This window comes from Tachyglossus aculeatus, chromosome 18 (assembly GCF_015852505.1).
Source record: "Tachyglossus aculeatus isolate mTacAcu1 chromosome 18, mTacAcu1.pri, whole genome shotgun sequence".
In the NCBI taxonomy this organism is placed as follows: domain Eukaryota; kingdom Metazoa; phylum Chordata; class Mammalia; order Monotremata; family Tachyglossidae; genus Tachyglossus; species Tachyglossus aculeatus.
This window is the reverse complement of record NC_052083.1, coordinates 34,843,894-34,861,931: the sequence shown is the minus strand read 5'-3', so window position 1 is coordinate 34,861,931 and position 18,038 is coordinate 34,843,894. Positions and strand designations below refer to the sequence as shown.

The 18,038-nt window shown below is 49.0% G+C and overlaps 1 protein-coding gene across 3 annotated transcripts in view; it reads left to right on the top strand.

The window, feature by feature from the left end:
• KCNJ15 (potassium inwardly rectifying channel subfamily J member 15) overlaps positions 1-18,038 on the top strand; it is an 80,294-nt gene that overhangs the window by 11,309 nt on the left and 50,947 nt on the right. For all 3 annotated transcript variants that reach the window (XM_038760385.1, XM_038760383.1, XM_038760382.1), the window contains exon 2: positions 966-1,090. The gene's annotated coding sequence lies outside the window, so the exon portion shown is untranslated. The remainder of the gene's footprint in view (positions 1-965; positions 1,091-18,038) is intronic.

Below are 18,038 nucleotides of genomic sequence, written 5' to 3'. Positions count from 1 at the left end.
GGCGGGGCAGATGGAGAGGGGGAGAGGAAGGAGGGGGCTCGGTCTGGGAAGTAGTACTTTCCCAAGCGCTTAGTACAGTGCTCTGCACACAGTAAGTATTTAATAAATATGATTGAACGAATGAGAGCAACAAATGGCTGCAATTCCGGAATGTTCCAGGAGAGGGCGTAAATCCCGCGAACCTGTGCCGAAGGTGCGGCCGAGCCATTACCATCTACTTATTACAAGTTGGAGGAAAGACAGGGCAGGAAACCCAGTATTAAGAGGAGACTGAAGAGAGCTGGCAGGAGTTGTAAAATCTGTGCTCACTCTACAAAGCTGATGGCCCTTGATATGTTCCGAAAGACCATACAAACTCCCCCGGTGATGAAGCTTTCCTACCTGATATTATCCCGTTTAGCCAAGGTTGGGACACAGGCACGGAGGAGTGATAGAAGGATCAGGAAGATTAAAGAAGAGAATCCAGGGGACAACAGGGATTATTTACCTTCCATAGGACATTTTCTGCAGGCGACCCTTCCCACGCCACTAACGTGGCAACAACCCTCCTCAGCCCCATGCTGGCCGACGATGGGGTCTGAGCTAGTTAGAGGCCCCCGTGCTCCTGATCAAAATGCCAACAGTGCTCCCTTTGGCCCAGACGACTCCTCTAGGCCTGGGCCCTGGCTCAGTCTTCTCTCATCTGAAAAAGGAGCTGTAGTCCCTTTCCTGCCTCTGTGCCCGTGTCTGAGGCAGGAACAAGCAGCAGCCCCGCCCTTCTTTACCCAATACACTGGTTTGAGGTGAGACACAAGTTTGTCTAATCCCTGGAGCCTCAAACAAGGTGGAGGAGATTCCTCAGAAGGAAAGGAAGTCTGCGGAGGGAGGGTGACCTGTAAAATCTGCGGCACCCACTGCTGCAATTCATCTTGATTAGTGGGACGTGGCGGTGCTGTCATTTAAAGAGACTTTTCCCTCCATTGCAGCTATGCCGTACAAGGAACGGAGGACCAGGAAGGCCCTGGATGAAAGATTTTAGACTCGCCACGCCCCCACCGCACGGGAAAACCCGTCAGAGGAACACACGAGTATGGTGGACCGATTCCCAGGGGTGAGTGGCCATCTTCCGATTCCCCAGGCAGTTCCTCGTGGCGGCTCATTTGGGGCTAGGGTTAAAAAGGTGCTCTCGCTCCTAGGCAGGTGCTTCCGGGCTCCTCCTGGGCGCAAAAGAGACGGCAAAGAATCAGGTGGACATGGCAGGGGACGTGGAAGCGGGCACAGGGCTGAACGGGGGAAAAGAGGAAGTGGATGATTGGCACGCAGGAAGCAGGAAAAACAGCTGTAGGAGTCGGCACAGGGCAGAGGAGGAGGAGCCAGAAAGGAAGGCGAGGAAGTCAGCATGAGGAGAAGCGACCGCGTGGATAGCGAGGGTTGGAGCTGTCAGGATGGAACGGCAGCTAGATTGGGTCCCGGTGGGACGAGGAGGGGCGGGAGCTTGGCGGTGCAATGGGAAGAGGATAGAGTATAGGCAGATGGCTCTCTCAGTGAAGGCACCAGGCGGACTGCTTTCTTGGTGTGGCCAATTGAGGAGCCAAGGGACTTCTGTTCATCTGGAAGAAGGCCGGGGACATAGGGGAAATGTAGAAAATATTCCCCCTTTTAGACTGTGAGCCCACTGTTGGGTAGGGACTGTCTCTATATGTTGCCAATTTGTACTTCCCAAGCGCTTAGTACAGTGCTCTGCACATAGTAAGCGGTCAATAAATACGATTGATGATGATGAAAGAACCATCCCAACCGCACATTTCAGTGTGCTGTGAATGGACGCTACTAGTGAGCATGGGTCACCCAACTTTAGACTTGTCTTCTCCTCATGGTAGACTTTGCCACTGGAAAGCTCTGGCTTCTGCAGGAGATGGGACCGCCACTCTCAATCAATCGTATTTATTGAGCGCTTATTGTGTGCAGAGCACTGTACTAAGCACTTAACTCTCCTTCACTTCTCACCTGTTCGATCTAGTTAGTAGGGTCCAGCCTTCCTCATCCCAGAGAGTCTGGTCCCATCCCAGAGAGTCCCAGAGAGTCTGGCTTTCTCTCTCCAATCCGAATTGCCCAGGCCTCTAAAGTGAGTCTCTCTTTGAGTTTTGCTTTGTTTTTGTTTCTTCTGGGTTCCCCGTGTCTGCCTTCTCTCAGTCCCCCTGCTATTTAACGTTCACGTCTAAGATTCCCCGAGTGAATCATGTTTTCCTGTTGCCCTACAAAACCACACAGGACTCTGAGGGGAAGAGTCTTGGATGAGATCATCCTGACAAAGGTTACCAAATTGCCAAAACCAGTTAAATTTGGGTGAAATATTTTCATGGAAATTCTGCTTGGGTTTCCTCATTTCCCACCCACGATTAAGAACATTGGGCAACAAGTGGAATATGAGGAAAATAAGGGGTTTTTTTTGTAACCGCCGGAGCTACCGTCTAAGTAGTGTGCAGAGAGCTTCCCGGCATCTATCTCATTAGTTCCCCCGACCTTCTTCAGGAGCAGGGGGCCAACACTGCCTGCTTTGTACAGATGGGAATGCCGAGGGCAAACACAGCATTTGGTCTGTTTACTCTAGGGATGTGCTTCCTGGCCTCCCACGCTGGAAAAGTAAAGTCACTTCGCCTCAGTCTGACGGGGAGCCGGTGATGGGAGTCGGGAACATCAGTGTCTCCGAAAGGCTGTTATTCAAGTGTGGCTTGCCCTAATTCTCTCCAGCAAAACCCACAAGGCACAGGGAGGAAAACTGACAACCCCATTATGATGGGCTGGGATGGGGAATGACTATCCAATCCTTAGCACCTGATAACTGTAGAGGACTCTAAAAATCACAGAGAAGCCCGGTAAAACGTAGTTGTCTCCCGTGGGCTTATACTCTTGATTTTACTGTTCAGTGTTGTTCTTGAGGTTCACTAATGCAGGGAGTTAAAAACTAGCAGATGGTTATTGTAAAATGACTGTGGGTTTGAGTTGAAAGTTCTTTGAAAATGCTGGAGTCAGGTAATTTTCGAGTATTTTTTTTTAATCCATGAAACTCAACCCTATTTTCACCCGCTATTACCAAAGGCAAATGCTTTGTGTTGAAAGTTTGCTGCAAATGGTATCCTTGAACCCCACATACACCAGTGAGCTGTTACTTGTCCAGAGCACAGATTGAGTCTAGTAGACCCATTACATTGTAACGGGTTCTAAGTAACAAACGCTTAGTACAGTGCATTACACCCAGTGGATGCTCAGTAAAGACTACTGCTACTACTACCTCTAGTAAATTTGAATTATGGAACGAAGCCCTTTCTCCCTCTTCTTTCCCTCCATTGTTTTTCTTTCAATCTCCCTTGCCCATTACCCACTCTACCACAGCTACAGTTTTTTTCCAGTAACACAATTAACGAAACCTGGATATTTAGATTTTTTTTTAAAAGTAACAGCTCTCCCCAGCCATATCAAAATTCACCCTGCTTATCACGCCAGATCGGCCTAAAACAAAATAAAAATGAAAAGACTGGAAATGGAGACCATTTTTGGCTCACAAATAAACCAGCCCCTGGAAACGATACCAGTCAGACAGGTTGGTCCTGCCACTGGATCATTTTTTTTCCTGCTTGAACACAGAGTATTCTAGAAAGACAGGCACAAAAACAAAAAAAGCTCTCCCTACTGAAAACAAGAAATGCTCAATGTTTCTAAGGGAATGAGTGTGGAGGGTGAATGGTTTCAGTAGATTCCACCTGCTGCTTTTTTGCGTGCACCACCTTTCTACTCTAGTCTTTAGGAGACTCAAACGCAACTCGGTCTTGGTTTCTCTCTTGGCGCTTGGTGCTGGATGCCGTTCTCACCAGCTCCGGGAATGTCTGGGAGCAGGAGCGCCCCGAGGTTTGGTCTTAACCGAGTGCAATGGTGAGCTGCAGCCTTTCAGCAGAACTGGGAAACACATCCGTGCTTCCCGTCCTTTAATCCGTTGCCCTGACCAGATTGTGGCTCAGTTCTCTCGGCGCTCCCCTTGGCCTCCGAGGCGGAAGCAATAGGCTTCCAGTCCTCCCAGAGCCTTCACTTGAGTTCACTTATATAGACTGTGGATGCCACTGTGAGGTCAGATCAAGCGTCCCCTCTTCCCCGCACCCCGACCCAGAGGGGTGACCTGCATGCCCCAAAAGCCCTAGAGCTGTTTGAGCCCCAGCAGCAGCAGTGGTGGAGGTGAGAGCAGGATGGTTGTGGGGGGATTCGGGATGCCCTTTCGCCCCTCCCCATTGAGGGTGGTAGACCTGCGGTACGGCCTCTTTGGCTGCTTCTGGTTTGGGACTTTCACCTTCCCCAAGCAGCACAAGGAAATCAATCAGTCAATCAGTCAAATCATGGTCACTCAGGGGACTCCAGCCTTATCCAGCATTGCACTGGCTGGCATGCCTGAGGCAGCCTGCATTTATTTTATTTTGTTAGTATGTTTGGTTTTGTTCTCTGTCTCCCCCTTCTAGACTATGAGCCCACTGTTGGGTAGGGACTGTCTCTATATGTTGCCAGCTTGTACTTCCCAAGCACTTAGTACAGTGCTCTGCACACAGTAAGCGCTCAATAAATACGATTGACTGATTGATTGATTGATTGATTGATTGAAACAGCTCTAACAGTCCCTGCCCTGGCGTACCTTGCACCATAGCCCTTTCTAGACTGGGCCCTCAGCAGTGCCCAGACACGGAGGGAGCTCTTCCCACTGGCCACAAGTGTAAAATGTGAGCACAGGGCAAGGGGGAAGGAAGAAAAGATGTTGAGAAGGCAGGCCACTCTAAGTCTCAGTGTAGCTGCCCTTCCCTGCTCAGTCTACAGGACTGAGCATCTGCTGTAGGACTGTAGGACTGCATCTGCTGAAGCTACGGCCCTCCTGGCTGGGAAGAAGGGAATTCTGAGTAGCCAAAGCAGCTTTTTCACCTCCCAAGCTAACTGGAGTCTCCCATGGAACCTGCACAGGGGAATTGATTGTAGTGTGAGGGACTTGTGCATTGCCGCTCACTCTAGCCTGAACCCATCGTGTTTATGCTGGGACGTGGAGTGTAACTAAAGGTTAGATGGGCAGGAGTTAGGCATGCTGCTTAGTGTACATAGTTATTTACCTGTAGAACCCATTTATGGCCCTTGTAACTGCAACATAGTGCCTATGCAAGCCGTCACCAAAACCTTCCGGTCTCAGCTCCGCAGCATTACCAAGATCCGCCCTTTCCTCTCCATCCAAACCACTACCCTGCTCATTCAAGCTCTCATCCTATCCCGACTGGATTACTGCATCAGCCTCCTCTCTGATCTCCCATCCTCCTGTCCCTCCCCACTTCAATCCATACTTCACGCTGCTGCCTGGATCGTCTTTGTGCAGAAGCACTCTGGGCATGTTACTCCCCTCCTCAAAAATCTCCAGTGGCTACCAATCAACCTATGCATCAGGCAAAAACTCCTCACCCTTGGCTTCAAGGCTGTCCATCACCTCGCCCCCTCCTACCTCACCTCCCTTCTTTCCTACTCCAGCCCAGCCCGTACCCTCCGCTCCTCTGCCGCTAACCTCCTCACTGTGCCTCGTTCTCGCCTGTCCTGCCGTCGACCCCCGGCCCACGTCCTCCCCCTGGCCTGGAATGCCCACCCTCCACACATCTGCCAAGCTAGCTCTCTTCCTCCCTTCAAGGCCCTACTGAGAGCTCACCTCCTCCAGAAGGCCTTCCCAGACTGAGCCCCGTCCTTCCTCTCCCCCTCCTCCCCCTACCCATCCCCCCAGCTCTACCTCCTTCCCCTCCCCACAGCACCTGTATATATGTTTGTACATATTTATTACTCTATTTATTTTACTTGTGCATATTTACTATTCTATTTATTTTATTTTGTTAATGTGTTTTGTTTTGTTGTCTGTCTCCCCCTTCTAGACTGTGAGCCCGCTGTTGGGTAGGGACCATCTCTATATGTTGCCAACTTGTACTTCCCAAGTGCTGAGTCCAGTGCTCTGAACACAGTAAGCACTCAGTAAATATGATTGAATGAATGCATGAATGAGATGAGTCGAGGATAATGCCAAGGTGGGCTTCCAAGTCAGGGAGGATGGTAGTACTGTCTACAAAGATGAGAAAGTCAGGGGGAAGGGATGGTTTGGGTGGCGAGGGGAGGAGTTCTGCTTTTGGTATGTTAAGATTGGGGCGTCAGTGAGACATCCACTTAGAGATGTCCTGAAGGCAGGAGGAAATGTGAGACTGCAGAAAGAAGTCAGAGCTGGAGAGGTAGATTTGGGAGTGATCTTCATTTCCGCTCTCACTCACCTGGGATTTGCTGTTCTGCCATTTCATACCTGGTCAGCTTGGGAGTGCAATGGTGGGGGCTGGGGAGGGCAAGCCAAGTCCTGGGCCACAAGCCCCCTGGCTCTAGCCACTGCTGTCCCTCAAATGACTTGTGATACAGCCCATAAAGTGTGCAAATAGGGATTAGAAGTGTCATTCTGGGGATGGGCTAAGGGAATCCGTCCTTCCCACAGGCCTTTGCTGGAGGCTCTGGCCAGCATCTGCTGTGGAGGAGGAAGGGTTTAGGCCACATGGCTGGGGAGAGGAGAGAAGGTCACCAGTCTGGTCAGCCAGGGTTTCCCTCAGTCGAACCTGCCCGAGAAGCCTTGGAACATGAATCTAATTTAGTTGCCACTTCTGAAATTAGCAGCTCTTCCTGAGTCCTGACCTTGCAGCTGAGGGACAGGCCCAAGCCCGTTTGGGGGTCTGAGATGAAGAACGGCGCTCCCCTCAGACCATGTGCCCTCCAAGCCAGCGGGGATAGTGCCAACCCAGTGCCATGAACTCCCTGTGGTGCCTTCCCCAAGATTTATGAGTCCCGCCCTCTTCTGAAAGGGCCTCAAATGAATCATTTCTAGGGCAATCGGAACAGGAAGAGGTTCGCTCCCCAAATGGCAAATATTATTGGCAGTTAAAGGAACAGGTATTCCCCCCTCCATCACACACCAGCCCCTGCCAGGCTGTGTAGGGAGATTACAACCTGTACTGGCCGTTAAAGCTGAGGAGGTTTCCTTTGGTGTGGGAAGCAGGGAGGAGGGGGTAAGTGTTTTAATGTGATGGGGGGCAGGCAGGGAGAAGAAGTCATCCCATGAAACTTTGGTGAAACTAAGCACAAGGAGATACCCAAAGTGATTGTGCCAAATTGGATCCTACCCTAGTAGCCCAAAGGGGCGTGTGTTGGCATGGCCCAGAATGTGTGTGTTTGGGATGATGGGTGAGGTGTAGGGGGCAAGTGGGTGGGAGGAGCTCTCGCCAGCAGTGCCCCTCCCTGGGCACTGCATGGGTCGGGGTAGGAAAGAGGCACCCCATCACCTTCCCCTCTTCTCCCTCCCTCCTTCCTCACCCCCTGCTGAGAATTGAGTTCTTACATGGGAGATCTGCCTGCTGGGGAGCAGGTCAGTATCGATTTTGAGCCAATTGACTGAGCCCCCTCTGTGGGCAGAGCACTGTGCTAGGTGCTGTGGGATGGCAGGGAACATTCAAAACGTGGAGCTTGGCTTTGAGGAGTGCTTAGTAAGGGGATGGCAGACCAAAAAAACAGAAGTGCAAAATTCAAGCCACTGAAACATAATAATAATGATGGTATTTGTTAAGCGCTTACTGTGTGCAAGGCACTGTTCTAAGCGCCGGGGAGGTTACAAGGTGATCAGGCTTTCCCTCAGGGGGCTCACAGTTTTAATCCCCATTTTACAGATGAGGTAACTGAGGCACAGAGAAGTTAAGTGGCTTGCCCAAAGTCACACAGCTGACAGTTGGCGGAGCCGGGATTTGAACCCATGACCTCTGACTCCAAAGCCCGTGCTCTTTCCACCGAGCCATGCTGCTTCATAAAAGATAAGCAAGAATCCAAATGACAGGAACATGTACACATAATTTCCAGTAATAAATTTAAGTGGGTTGGCATTGCTGGAGTGCTGGAACTTCCTGGAGAGAGGAGGGGCTGACTCTGGAAGGCTTCCTGGGGAGACAGAAGTTTGAGTACACGAAGGAGATGATAATGGAAAGATCTATTTCACTGTATCTGAAATCAACTAATTCTTCAACTGTGAATTCAGATTTCAAGGCAATAGAAGAGCTACCGCTTCTTTAGGTTGTGCACGTAACTCAGCCTTTCTTTCCAGCTTTATCTGAAAGCAGAGGATTTTCATTTGTGAGCCCTCCCCGTTGCAACTGCTGTGCAGTGGAAAGGGACGTTTCTGCTACGGGTTTATCATTCGTTTCAGATGTTTGGCTCCGATTGCCCAATCTTGTCAGCAGTGTTGACATTAAAAAATCAGAGCGGTGTACTGCAGTTCATTTTTTCATTCTGTAAGATATAAATTTTGCATCTTTCAAAACCGTTTCTTTCCCCCTTGAACCACAGCCTGTCCCACCAGCTGCCTGTTCTCGGTTCTCATCTCCCTTGCTTCCTGTCCTGAACTGCCAGGTCTGAACTTGAAACGCTTCCTCTGCTCTTTCAGCGACACCCCAGTTTACAGCCTGGGTCCCAGGACCGCTTACTTTCCAAAAAGCCCTCGACAGGCTGAGCTCGGACAGAGCCGGTGCCGGATCCTGATCTCTAGCCCTCTCGCTGTGGGCAGAGGGGAAAACGAGCGCAGCACTTGCGAAGTTCAGCAGGGTCCAAACCTGCCTGGGTTAATGCTGGACCTCGGGACTCCGGGTCAGTGACCCGATCAGCTTTTGGTGGAGAGTTAAACAGTAGCGGACGCTCGGGGACGGTCACGTCCGGCCATCTCTCTGGCTTGGTGGGTGTTTCATCCACCATCACGCTGGGCTGCCATCACTTCCCCGGGAAAGTTGCTGAGTGGCCACTCTGTGGTCCAGGGATGGTTGTGGCCGGACACCAGACCGCGATGATTGTTGCCAAGCTGACACCTCAGCGAGGGGCTCGTCCACCGCAGGGCCTCATAACCATCTCCCCCTCGTCTTCCCCTCCATCCCCACCATATTACCACCTTCCCTTCCCCACAGCACCTGTATATATGTATATATGCTTGTACATATTTATTACTCTATTTATTTATTTTACTTGTATCTATTCTATTTATTTTATTTTGTTAGTATGTTTGGTTTTGTTATCTGTCTCCCCCTTCTACACTGTGAGCCCACTATTGGGTAGGGACTGTCTCTATATGTTGCCAGTTTGTACTTCCCAAGCGCTTAGTACAGTGCTCTGCACACAGTAAGCGCTCAATAAATACGATTGATTGATTGATTGATTGTAGTTTGAGAAGCAACGTGACCCAGTGGAAAGAGCTTGGCCTGTGTGTCAGAGGCCTGGATTCTAATCCCTCTCTGCCACTCACTTGCTGTGGGATCTTGGGCAAGTAACTTAACTTCTCTGGGCCCTAGTTTCCTCATGTATAAAATGGGGATTTTTACACGTTTGTCCTTCCCCTTTGACGGTGAACCCCATGTGAGGGAATGGACTGTGTCCAAAAGTCGATTAATGATAAGTGGTTTGTACATCACCAGTCATCATCATCAATCGTATTTATTGAGCGCTTACTATGTGCAGAGCACTGTACTAAGTGCTTGGGAAGTACAAATTGGCAACATATAGAGACAGTCCCTACCCAACAGTGGGCTACAGTACAGCAGTAGGGACATAGTAAGCGCTTATCAAAAGCGTGTTATTATTATTATTGTAGTTATCATTATTATTATGAGAATCTCTGGCCATCTAAATAGCACAAGTGTGCAAGATCCCAACCTGATTCCACCCTGGTGCCCTGACAACAGCTATTTGCCTGGCCAGTTTTCATCCTTTGGGGCCATACTTGTGAAAAATCCCTCTTCCTGGGAGAGTGATTTGTCAGATGCTAATGAATCAGGGTTCCTTTGGTGAATGGGCAGCGACAGCGATCCACTGCATGGTCTCCATGGAGATTACCCAAGAAAATTGTAGCTGCTCCTTGGCTAATTTGCCTAAACCGCTGGGTGACCTTTGGCAATTTACTGAGATGATTGAGTATGCAAATTCAGTAAGAAATCAGGCGTATGGAACATACTGTACCTTATGGAACATAAAAATAGACTCGGACAGTCCTGGAATGTGATCCAACAGCATAAGCAGGCCTTTGCTGTGGTTTTCCTGCCAGCCGCGGAACAGCACGTCACTGAGGGTGGAATCCAAGTGGCGGGTTCGCACCTTGGTAAATCGGGTTCTTCTTACTCAAATCTTCAGGTTTTCCGCTCTGCGAGTAAGGTCACCTTCGGCTGCCCTTGGCGGCCATTTCCCGCTCTGTATTGGTCTCCCGGATCAGCTACCGAAGGTGGGCAGATTCAAACCCGGGTCCCGGCCTGTCATGCCAGTGGGTGTGGCGGTTAGGATTCGTGTCCGGGTGGGAGCTGCCGGATGCGCTCTCCCCAAAGCTTCCCGCTCTGGCTGGGCCAGAAGTCTGGTATTATACTGGACGATCCGTCTTTCAGCCGGTCTGTCCTCTGCCTGGGACTGATAAGGCAGTGGGTGGCTTTATGGCTGCTAGTGTTTATTTCAGTGCCCAGCCTCCTTCCGCCTCAGAATTCAAGCTCTGTGGCTCAGAAGTGGTGCCCATGTTCAGGGGACCCCAGAGGAGAATGCAGTGCTTTTAGGACAAGTGGGATGAGGGGTCAAATGTCTCCCCTGCCCACCCTCCCTGTCCCAGAGAACACGCTAGTTTCAGGTGGACTTGGGCAAAAGGTATGACGTTATTAGGGGCTGTGATGTCCCTGGCCTATCGCCCACAGCCCCACCAAGCCCCGTATTTTGGAGTGCTGTCATTAGCCACTGGCCCCCCTGGCCTGCTGCAAGACTGAAGCGGGGCCATGGGAGCCGAGAAGGGTCTAAGACCTCCTCGGGCCAGATCCCACCCAAGGCCTCAGGTCTGATGGGTTAATAATAATAATAATAATAATGTTGGTATTTGTTAAGCGCTTACTATGTGCAAAGCACTGCTCTAAGCGCTGGGGGGAATACAAGGTGATGAGGTTGTTCCATGTGGGGCTCACAGTCTTAATCCCCAGTTTACAGATGAGGGAACTGAGGCACAGAGAAGTGAAGTGACTTGCCCAAGGTCACACAGCAGACATGTGGGGGAGGCGGGACTCGAACCCATGACCTGTGACTCCCAAGCCCGCGCTCTTTCCACTGAGCCACACTGCTTCTATTTTGGGAAGCTGAATTCTCCAAATCAGTGAATCAGTCACTCAGTGGTACCTATTGAACACTTTCGCTTTCTAGGTGCAGAGTACTGCAGTAAGCGCTTGGGAGAATATTCAGTTCATTCAATCGTATTTATTGAGGGCTTACTGTTTGCAAGCACTGTACTAAGCGGTTGCACTGTACTAAGCAGTTGGGAGAGTACAATACAAAAATAAACAGACACATTCCCTACCCCCAGCGAGCTTGCAGTCTAGAGGGGGGAAGACAGTCATTAATGTAAAAACAAAATTACAGATATGTACATAAATGTTGTGGGGCTGGCAGAGGGGAAGAGTAAAGGGAGCAAGTCAGGGCGATGCAGAAATGAGTGGGAGAGGAGGAAAGAGGGGGCTTAATCAAGGAAGGCCTCCTGGAGGAGATGTGCCTTCAGTAATTCTTGGAAGTGGGGGAGAGTAATCTTCTGCCAGATTTGAGGAGGGAGGGCTTTCCAGGCCCTCTCTCCAGGCCAGAGGCAGGATGCGGGCAAGGGATCGGCAGCAAGATAGGTGAAATCAAGGCACAGTGAGAAGGTTAGCCTTAGAGGAGTGAAGTGTGTGGGATGGGTTGTTAGTATGAGAGTAGCAAGGTGAGGTAGGAGGGGGCAAGACGATGGAGTATTTTCAAGCCAATGGTGAGGAGTTTTTGTTTGATGTGCAGGTGGATGGGCAACCACGGGAGTGCTTTGAGGAGTGGGTGACGTGTCCTGAACATTTCTGTAGAAAAACCATCTGGGCAAGAGAGTGTCATGCAGTAGAGTTGGTAGACACCATCCATGTCTACGAGGAGCTTACAGTCTACAGAGGAAGACATTAAATTACAGATAGGGGAAATAGTAGAGTTTAAGGATATGTATAGAAGTGCTGCAGGGCTGGAGTGATTAACAAAGTGTTCTTTGTACAGCACTATATTAATTCTTGGGAGAGAACTGCTGAGTTTTCGTTTTTAGACTGTGAGCCCACTGTTGGGTAGGGACTGTCTCTATATGTTGCCAACTTGTACTTCCCAAGCGCTTAGTACAGTGATCTGCACACAGTAAGCGCTCAATAAATACGATTGATTGAGTTAGTAAACACGATTCCTGCCCTCAGGGAACTTAAAGGTAATCCTATGGGAGAGTGACAGGATGGATGTCAGAAACGGATACAACCTGATAAGATCCCCGAGGTCAAGGGCTTTTAAAGAAGGCAGGGCTGAGGCACGGTGAGAACCGTGTCCCTCCCAACCCTGCAGCCATCCCTGCTTAATAGCTGTCAATCAAAGAGTTCCAGCCAGACTCCTATACCAAATGGTTACAATTCCAGCTGGCTGCCTCCTTTTGTCATGTGTGCATGTCTGCTGCTGTCATGTATCGTAGCTTATTCGATGTAGATATTGTTACTGCTAGCGTAGTTGTGTTCAGCGTGACTTCCCTCACGAACTATTTCATATTAATATCTGCCTGTCTCCCACTCTGGACTGTAAGCTCATTATGGGCAGAGAACGTGTCTGCTAATTCGGTTGTACTCTCCCAAATAGTACAGTGCTCTGCACAGAGTAAGCGCTCGATAAGTATGATTGATTCAGTACAGACCATTGATTAATTAAATAAACTGTAAGCATCTTGAGGGCAGGCAAAGATGTCTCTCTGAGCCTCCTTGGGCCCACTCTAACCCCAAGGAAAAGGCCCTGCTCACCACCACTCTTTTCTTTTTTATGGTATTTGTTAAGCTCTTACTGTGTGCCAGACACTGTTCTAAGCGCTGGGTTAGAAACAAGGTAATCAGGTTGGGGCTCACAGTCTTAATCCACATTTTTTACAGATGAGGGAACTGAGGCAGAGAGAAGTGTGCTTTGCACATAGTAAGTGCTTAACAAATAGCGGAATTATTATTAAGTGAAGTGACTTGCGCAAGGTCACAGAGCAGCCAATGGTGGAGCCAGGACTAGAAACTGGGTCCTTTTGATTCCTAGGCCCATTCTCTATCTACTAGGCCATGCTGCTTCCCAACAGGAGACCCACGAGCCCAGGACCACTTCGTCACAGCCCAACGGTCGGTTTTGGCAGGAACCGTGCCTCCCGGGGACTGAACTGACGGGAGTCGGGCAGTCAGCGTTGCTGGGACTGGTGTGGTTGCCCCCGTTACAGTTCCTCCCTGGGGCCATCGGTATCGGTCATGCCTTGCAGTCAGTCCGGAGGCATTCAATCCTCTCCTGAGACTGTACAAAACCCGTTTCTCATGAGAACCGTTCGGCCGGCCCAATCTGCTTGAATGGCCCGTCTCTGTTCTTATCTTAATCACCCAAACTCAACTTGAGACCATGTTCCCAGCCCCACTTCCCCAAGTGCTTTGAGGTTCAGCGGGTTTCCCGGGTCACTGGTTTCTTGAGGGGAGGAAGGAAGGACTTAAAACTGGCAAGTTGCATTTGGGGCAAAGATTGTTATGTAACGAACTAGTCGGCGCCTCCCTTTGTTTCCCCAGGAAAAAGGAGACTTTGACCCCAACCTTTTCGCCTCTACAATTCCCTGGCTTACCAGGCTGAGACTGGATTTTAGTCAGTCAGTCAGTCGTATTTATTGAGCACTTACTGTGTGCAGAGTACTCAGTACTGTGTACAGAGCACTCAGTAAAGGTCTGTCTATGGCCAAACCACCTGCAAAGCTGTGACTTTCATTTGGGTCATTAATTAAATCACCTTCCTATACATTTACCCCTTTCCACCCCAGAGCCAACACATCGCTGGTCTTATTGGGATCCTGTCGGCTTATTGCTCTAGAGAGGAAAGCGGAGGCCCGGTATGGAAAGACTCTTGGGAGGATAGACAGATGGCCCACACCCTTGCCTCCAGAAGTGATCCGGAGGAGTGGTTGTTGGCACTAGGCTTCACTGCCGTCATCTTCCAAGAGGATGAAAGTAGCAAGTAGAAAGAGGAACTATAGCGGGGATGATTGGTGCCCCCCATCCCCTCACCTTCCCAAGTAGGGAATCGACACTGGAACCCCTAGGAAATGGCCATGCCCCCTGCCTCTGGCCCCGACCCAGGTAGGTGCCGTCCCAGGGAATGGGGACCGCAAGTGAGTGGTTAAAAAGAAATGGTGACCCAGGACTTTGCTGGGTCACTGGCCACAGTTTTACCTTGATTAATTGCTAACCAAGCTGTAAAAGAAGTAAAATCCCTCATAGCCAAAACATTGGAGGGGGGGCTAGAATCAGGGTTGTAATGGCTTTGGGTAAGTGCCAAAATGGTGAAGACTCTGTCCTATAGCAAGACTGATAATAAATCAGTCATATTCATTGAGTGCTTACTGTGTGCTGAACACTATACTGAGTGCTTGGGAGAGTACAATGTAATAAGAGTTGGTAGGCACGTTCCCTGCCTACAACAAGCTTATGGTATAGAGGGGTTGCTAACATTATATATGATATATGTATAGATTTTTTTTGGTATTTGCTTAGTGCTTACTATTTATCAAACACTGTTCTGAGTCCTGGGGTAGGTACAAGGTAATTAGATTGCACTCAGTCCCTGCCCTTCATGGGGCTAACAGTCTAACTAGAAGGAAAAAGAGGAGAACCGAGGCACAGAGAAGTTAAATGACTTGCCCAAGATCACACAGCAAGCAATTGGCCAAGCCCGGATTAGAGCCCAGGTCCTCTGACCCCCAAGTCCGTGCTCCATCCACTAGGCCATACTGCTTCTCCCCTTCTCCTAAAAGAAGACATCACTATGGTGAAATTCCCCTATGCATCGGTCCTTGCATACAGAAAAGATATGACCCACATGGTGCACACATAAAGATTGTCCTCTGTGGGTTGTTGAGTTTGTTGCTGGTAGCAACAGGTATTCTTTTCACACGGGCTTCCTTGTCTGGTGATTCTTACAAAGTTTCTGCTCAAAAAGAGTCCCTCCTTTCTTAATTGTATGCTCCCACTAGACTGTAAATTCACAGTGGGCAGGGAACATGTTTACCAACTCTTGTTGTAGTGGACTCTCCCAAGTGCTTAGTACAGTGTTCTGTACAGAATAAGCACTCAATAAATACCATTAAAGATAATGATGATGAAGATAATGCAGTGTGCCATGCTGGTCTGTTGGTGACAATTGACTGCCAATTTTCAGATGAGAAGCAGCATGGCCTAGTGGCAAGAACACGGGCTTGGGAGTCAGAGGTCGTGGGTTCTAATCCCGGCTCCGTCACTTGTCTGCTGTGTGACCTTGGGCAAGTCACTTAACTTCTCTGTGCCTCAGTTACCTCATCTATAAAATGTGGATTGAGACTGTGAGCCCCACGCGGGACAACCTGATCGCCTTGAATCTACCCCAGCGCTTAGAATAGTGCTTGTCACATAGTAAGTGCTTAAAAACACCATAATTATTAATTATTATTATATATGTTGCTTTAGGCTTCGTTTTACCATTTCCTGTAGTAGGTTACCTATATTAGTCAGTTAGTGGTATTTATGCTGTATTTTCCCAAGAGCTTAATACAATGCCCTGTACAGAATAAGACTGTGAGCCCACCTTTTAGTCTGTGAACCCACTGTTGGGTAGGGACTGTCTCTATATGTTGCCAACTTGTACTTCCCAAACGCTTAGTACAGTGCTCTGCACACAGTAAGCGCTCAATAAATACGATTGATTGATTGATTGTTGATTGATTTATTGAGCAGTCAATGTATGCAGAGCACTGTGCTAACCACTTGGGAAAGCACAACACAATTTAAAGTTGGTAGACATGGTCCCTGCCCACAAGGAGCTTACAGTTTCCAGGGTGAGACAGACATTACAGGTTGGGGAAATAGTAGATTGTAAGGATATGGCCATCGGTGCTTGGGGAGAACAGATCCAATATAAAACTAGAACCATTGCCACCAACTACTTGGGTCACCCCTGCCTGCCTGGGTGTGCTTGGGGAAGAAGAAGAAGAACCCACCTTGAAGTCATTGCTGTTTTTGCTTTCATTGTGCATCTAAGACTCGTGTTTTCACAGTCGGTGCCAAAACACGTCAACGGGACATGCCATCCTGCTGCATACAAGCCTTCCTCCCCTCCTCTTTTCTCTGTTCGAGGGAGAAACGTGAACCCTAACCAAACACTAGGACATTTTTTGGTGATGTTGACTTTCCCCTCATCTAAGATACCCTCTCTCTCCTTTCCAACAAAGCAAATCCCAATTTCTGATGCAAGTGGTATCACTTCTCGTCCAGGCACTTGTTGACCCTCTCTCCCTCTCGGGGGAGGGAAGTTGTGTTCCACCAAGAGCTAATTCACACTCCTAGCGGAAGAACAGCAAACACTGTTAGACGTGTCTCCCTGTTCCTCAAATTAGCTTTATCTGGAACTTTTATTCGGCCCTTCACGGGGATGAAGGGGAGTATAGGAACAAAGGGAAGGAGGGAAAGTGTATTTGAGTAGCAAGCAATGAGGGCTCTCCTAGGGTCTGTTACTAAGAAACGAGATTCAATTGCTGGGAACCCATGCATATCCTCCAAGGGGAAAGTCAAGGAACAACCCTCAAGTAGAGTGGATTGGCTATTTATATCCTGCCACTGGTAAGGCAGTGTAGTTTGGACAGATTGGCAGGAAAAGTCCCAGTTTCTTGTTCAATCAGTCAATCAATCAGTGGTACTTACGGTGTGCTTACTTGTGTGCAGAACATTGTTCTTGGGAATGCACAATAGAGTTGGTAGACATGGTCCCTGCCCACAAGGAGCTTACAGTCAATTTCAAGAGGGCTGTCCTCTCTTTAGCCTAGGTCATTCTCCCTGTGAATGCCCTGAGATCAGACTGTATGGTTCCCATTCTCATCCCATAACCGGGGAACTCCCTGTGGAGAAGTAAAGTGGTGACTTGGATCCTCAGTGTTGCCTGCCTCAAACGAATCTCTTTCAGAATCCCCATTTCCCAGGATTTGAATACTGTAAGGATGGGGATTTGAAATGCCCAGCGGGAGCTGAAGACTGGTTTGGGGACAGTTACAAAATTATCATAGGAAAAGAAAAGCAATCTGGGTTATTTTTGAAAAGGAGTCATACAAGAAAGGAATAACTAGAGCATAATATGCCCAACATTTAGTGGGAAACTGGAGAGCATTCTGGGAGTTAAATACAATCAATCAATTGGGGGAGTTCACTACAACAGAGTTGGAAGTCATTTTCCCTGCCCACAAGAAGCCTAAAGCCCATCAATCAGTAGTACATATTGAGTGCCAGATTCCTATCCTAAAGGGGCTTACAGACAATATGATGTATAGATAGGAGGAGGAAGAGACTTAGTCTGGTGCTCTGCTAACAGAGTAAGCACTCAATCAGTTGTATTTATTGAGTGCTCAATGTGTGCAGAACACTGTACTGAGCACTTAGAAGAGTACAATGTAACAGAGTTGGTAGACATGTTCCCTGCCCACAAGGAGCTCACAGTCAAGAGGGAATGAATATCATTGACTGACTGAGACTGGAGAGGGATACGTGGATAACCAATCCAAGTGCTTGTGAGTGCTTAAGTACTTTGGAGGTACTTTGGAGGATATGATCTGGGGAGAAGAAAAACTAATCCGGGAAAGACTCCTGGAAGGAATGGGATTTCAGAAGGGTTTTAAAAGGGGGAGACGATCATCTGGCAAATTTTAATGGGGGAAAGGAGTTCTAGGATGAGGGAAGGGTGCCTGAGGAAGGTGTTGAAGGTGGTAGAGTTGAGAATGAGGCTCAGTGAGAAGGTGAGCTTGAGAGGTATGAAGCGCATGAGCTGGAGGGTAGCAGGGGAGAAGAGAGTGGATAAGTAAGAGGGAGAGAGCTGATCGAGTGCTTTAAAACCCATGTTCAGGAATTCCTTCTGCTTGA